The sequence below is a fragment of the Phascolarctos cinereus genome, unplaced genomic scaffold (assembly GCF_003287225.1).
Source record: "Phascolarctos cinereus isolate Bilbo 61053 unplaced genomic scaffold, phaCin_HiC Scaffold_7;HRSCAF=346, whole genome shotgun sequence".
Lineage (NCBI taxonomy): Eukaryota > Metazoa > Chordata > Mammalia > Diprotodontia > Phascolarctidae > Phascolarctos > Phascolarctos cinereus.
Window position 1 is genome coordinate 132,266,889 of NW_027556180.1, and position 5,791 is coordinate 132,272,679.

Sequence of the window (5,791 nt, forward strand, 5' to 3'; positions counted from 1 at the left end):
TTCGGCATTCTTTGTATCCCAGTATTTAATGGCTGGTATATTATAAGTGTGCTAATTGACTGATTTGTTAACATAGTTTCCAAAGATAGACCACTGTCACAGGATTACATTCAAATTCTTTAAAGTTTCCAGGTGATAACCTTGCTGAGGGAAAATACTTTCCCCATTAATGACTCTAGCTCTTGAGCTCCCACTCAATCATCCAATATATTTTTTATTTACCCAACAATCATAATATAATATTACACTTTTAGATGTTAAACATAATTTACTTAATAATAAGGAAAAGATATGACAGATATTAATATATTAAATGCATATGTAATGAAAATTACAATGGTCATATTAACCTAAATAGCACTGTCCCACCAATGAATATAGTACCTGTAGTGAACAGTGGGTACACACCTATAGGAACTTGGCAGAGAAACACATGAGCAAACAAAACTCAGGTACTTAAGGCAACTCATGGGTCTAGATGATAGGCTTCAATGGTACCAGTTTGTTCAGTTACATCAACAATACATTTGTGCACCTGACTACTTAAACTCAATTAAATTTCATTAAAAGAGCATTTAGAAAGTTTTAGCTCTTAATATTATTAACAGTTTTCTTCAAACCAGATAACTGCAAAGCTCATCAAACTTTCTCTGTCTGGGCTATAGGAATAATGTCTAGACAGCTATTCATTTCCCAGGACGAAGCAGTTAGAATACAATTGCCTATCCCTGCTTGGTAAAATTCAATCTCTAGTGTTGAAAGCATTCTTGATATGCCGCTTCATATTTTCAGACTTCATATCATGTAAAAGTCCAAACTTTAGTCTTTTAATGCCTTCCTGAATCATATCTCTTTTTGCAGCATCTTTCTCCCCACTCCTTCAACTCTGCCTAAGTCTAGAGTATTTTCATTACATGATTAATCCAACATTTGAAATGGTCCTCTTGTGGAGAGGCTTATTACTGACAAGTTTCTAAGCTTGAAACAGTGATGCACAAATGTGCTTAGACACCCTACCATTAGTACCATTCGTTTTTTGAGTATTAAGTTTGTGCTAATCAGGAATTTCAGTCTCTATGTAGGCAAGCCATCTCTGTTTATTATAATAACAAACTATAAGAAATTCTTTATCTCCAGGAGGCAAAATTAGTCATTTCCCAGGTATTCTTCATAACTTTTCTTTGTTTAGAATTTCTAAATGTTCCATTCTTTCTTTTGGTTTAGGGAAAATGGACTCCATCTTATGTAGCTGTTATTCATGTCTGTTGTTGATAACATTGTATCATCTCAAATCTTTCGTATATATTGTCTGCTTGATCAGAGTATGAGCTCCTTGAGAGTGGAGTCTGTCTTAATTTTCTGTTTGTATCCCAAACACTTAGCTCAGCGTTATACATGTATTAAGGGCTTACTAAATATTTTATTTATTTATACACTCACATCATTTGTTCTATCTCTCAATGTTCTCACAAAATTCTCATTTTCATATTCGGAGTGGCTCTTGGAATTAAAAGTCTTCTATGTGCTTTTATGTGGCTTTCTATGCATTACATTTCTAAAATGTTGGCCTTCAATGGAAAAAAAAAAGGTTTTACTTAGGATTTTATTCAGCATAGCAATATACAAAATAAATGAAAATCTGCAATGATGATAACTAGCAGCATGTAGAGCAGAACAGTATACCACATATCTAAATTTGGGAAAATAATCAATAAAAAAAATCAGTGCATCATACAATACACATGCAATTCAGCCGCAGAGAATCAATATGAGACTAATGCGATTAACTTCAAGCAGCAGTGATTAAAAGCAGAGGAATATCACTATAGGCAATAAGCATAATATATTGATAATCAATGACAACAACCTGCTGGTCACTACAGGCACAATTGATTTGAAATGCTTCATGACGTGGGAAGTCAATCAAAATAATGGTGTCCTAATGTGGATATATATAATATATATATATAATATATATATATATATATATGTATATATATATATACATATATATATATATACATATATATATATATAAATATATATATATAATATATATATATATATATGTATATATATATATATATACATATATATACATATATATATATATGTATATATATATATACATATATATATATATATACATATATATATATATGTATATACACACACACACATATATATGTGTGTGTGTGTGTATATTCATAAAGTACAAGAATAATAATTCTGATGAGGAAGAAAATAAATTCACAATTAAAACTGAAAAAAGCTCACTTTAGTTTTTTTAGTCATTTACTAAGAAATATCTTTAGTTAAATAACTATTCACAAAACTTTAAAATGCTTACTCCCAAATAACACAGTAAACATAGGAAATCTACATCATATATAAGTGTGTGTGTGTGTGTGTGTGTGTTGTGTGTGTGTGTGTATACTCAGGTTATCATGTATAATTCAAACTTTGAGTTATACAATATCACATCATACATTTATTTTTAAAATTGAAGAAATTGAAATATAAGATATGCTGTCGGAACCCTACAGCCCCCAACTGTCAACCAGGAGAAGATCCTGAAGCCCAGGTGGTAGAGCAGGCAAACACCAACACCTGGACCTCTGAGTGCCTCAGTGAGGGTGGGGGGAACCGGTGGAAACCAGCTCAGAAAACCACCAGGTGCCTCAGCACTCTACCACAAAGGAATCTCCCAGTGCATTAGCAGAAAGGAGGGAGACAACATGGCAGGGGGCCCCAGGCAGATAAACACCCTGCAGCACACATCTAAAAGGAGCTGAAGAAAGCTAAAGGAAAGGAAAAGCAGGCAACCTTGAATTGCCTGAAAGTTCCAGCCTTGCTGATTCCAGCCCAACACCAGGTAAGCTGCCAGAAACTTATAGCCTCCAATAGCCAACATAAGAGGCCCCAGCACACAAAGCCAGTGACCAAGACCTAGGCTCCCAACACAAGAAGCTTGGGTCAGTGCCCTCTGTTCCCCAGCAGGAGAGCTCAATCTCTTTAAAGGCCAGGGAATAAAGAAACACCATGAGTAAAAAGAAACGTACCATAGATTCATATTATGAGAAGAGTGAAGATCAAGACAGAAATTCTGAAGAGGACAACATTGTCAACAAACCCACGTGTGCAATGACAAAAGGGAATATGAACTGGTCTGAAGCCCAAAAAGCCTTCTTAGAATAACTCAAGAAAGATGTTAAAAGTCAAGTGAGAGAAGTAGAAGAGTCCTTCAAAAATACAATTGGCCAATTGGAAAAAAAATACACTGAAGAAAACAAGTCCCTAAAAAACACAATTGGCCAATTGAAGAAGGAAGTACAAAAACTAACAGAAGAAAACAATCTGTTAAAAACTAGAATTGGACAAATGGAAACTAATGACTCTATGAGAGAGCAAGAATCAGTCAAACAGAAACAAAAAAAAATGAAAAAATAGATGAAAACATAAAATACCTAATTGGCAAAACAATCAACCTGGAAAATCGATCCAGGAGAGACAATTTAAAAACATTGGACTACCTGAAAATCATGACAAAAAAAGAGCCTGGACAGTATCTTTCAGGAAATCATAAAGGAAAACTGCCCAGAAGTCCTATAAAAATAGTAAGAATATACCACTTACCAGCTGAAAGAGATCCCAAATTGACAACGCCAAGGAATATAATAGAAAAATTCCAAAATTACCTGATGAAAGAGAAGGTGCTGCAAGCAGCCAGAAAGAAACAATTTAAATATCATGGAACCACAGTCAGGATTACACAGGACCTTGCAGCTTCTACATTAAAAGACTGCAGGGCGTGGAACATGATATTCCATAAGGCTAAGGAACTTGGAATGCAGCCAAGGATCAACTACCCTGCAAAAATGAGTATGATTTTTCAAGGGAGGAGACTGATATTCAATGAAAGAGGGAACTTCCAAACCTTCCTGATCAAAAGACCAGAGATCAACAAAAAATTTGATCTTCAAGTACAAGATTCAAGAAAGACATAAAAAGGTAAATGAGACAGAAAGATACAAAATGTTTCTAATAAGGGTGGACTGTTTACATCCCTACATGGGAGAATGTCACTTGCAACTCTTGAGAATTGTACTGTTATTACACCATGTTAAAGGAGTATACATAAAGAGGGTAGATAGTAGTTGACTTTGATGTAATCATAAAAAAAAATCTAACCAAGCAGGTTAAATGGATCCAAGTAAGTGGATTAGCCTGATCTTTGAAAATGTACTGAGAAAGGAGGAGGCAGTCAAGGATAAATTACATTACAGGAAATGACAGAAAATCCTATTACAGCAAAGGGAAAGAAGGGAGGGGTGTGAGCATTGTTTGAACCTTACTCTCATCAGATTTGGCTCAAGAAGGGGATAACATAATCAGTTAGGTATAGATATCTAACTTGCCCTATAGGCAGTAGGAGGGAAAAGGGAAAAGAAAAGGGAGGAGGGATAGAAGGGAGGGAAGAAGCAGTTAGGGCAAGGGGGAAGAAAAGGGAAAGGGATAATAGAAGGGAGCAGGGACTGAAGGAGGTGGTGGTCAAAAGCTAAACACTAGTGAGAAGGGGAAAGGAAAAAGGAGAAAGAAAAGCATAAACAGGGGGGAAAGATGGAGAAAAAGACACAGATAGTAATCATAACTGTGAAAGTTGAATCTCTATCTTTTTTTTTCTCTTCTGTTGAGTTTTGTTTCATCTTTCTGCTGGTTCCTCCCATTGGTTTAAATTTTTACTTAAAACCTCACTAATATGAAAATATGTTTAATAGGAATGTAAATGTAGAGCCTACATCAGATTGCGCACCATCTTGGGGAGAGTGGTGGGCAGGAAGGGGGAGAAAAATTTTAAACTCAAAAGCACATAGAAGTGATTGTTGATAAATCACAATAAATTAATAAAATAAATTAAAAAAAAACAAAAAAATGAAGAAATTGGAACTCAGAAAGTTTAAGCTACTTGCTTAGTGACCCAAGTGTTGAGTTGTTAAACCAGCATTCAAATTCAAGTCTTTTGTCCCCAAATACTCAAGCTAGAGATTTTTTAAAAAATTATTTTTGCAATTTAATTTTTATTGCCATATTATTTGTTACATGTCTTTTGCTTTAAATAAAGAGTGGAAATTGATGTAAAGATGATAAGTTCTCTTTTTCCTTTTTCTGAAGATAGAGCTGAAAAATTAAAATAGTTCTGTATTTAACATATCACAGTAGGTTGTCCTACAACACAGCTTTTAACAAAACTCAGCTATCATGAACCCAAGGTAATAGAAGTGTTTACCTTTGTGACAAAAAAGTTGGAAAAGCACCAAAATTGGCCTGAGGTGTGTACCCAGGAACCCTTTGAGGCATTTGTCTTGTGAGACCTAAAGTTCTTATGTGGCTATCAAAGACAAAAAAGCATGTCAACAGGGCTTATGACGGCTCCATATTTGTTAAATATGCATATTACAGGGGCAAGTATGCTTTTCTGATTGAGGAGCCAAAAATTGTTCTGAAGACAGAAGCACAAAGGCAAAAAAATAAAAGTAAATAAAGCATTTTTTAAAAAAAGATTCATTAATTAATTTATTTTTAGTTTACAACATTGACTTCCACAAGATTTTGAATTCCAAATTTTCTCCCCATCTCATCCCTCCCCCAAACCCAAGACAGTGTGTATCATGAATACCCTTTCCCCTAATCTGCCCTCCCTTCTATCTTCCCCCTCATCTCTTATCTCCTTCCTTTCCTATTTTCGTGTAGATCAGGGCAGATTTCTATACCCCATTGCCTGTATCTTATT

The 5,791-nt window shown here is 34.7% G+C and overlaps 1 pseudogene; it reads left to right on the top strand.

Annotated features, from left to right (window-relative positions):
* The first annotated feature begins 4,203 nt into the window (after positions 1-4,203).
* LOC110223561 (large ribosomal subunit protein eL34 pseudogene) lies at positions 4,204-5,542 on the top strand (annotated as a pseudogene).
* The last annotated feature ends 249 nt before the right edge of the window (positions 5,543-5,791 follow it).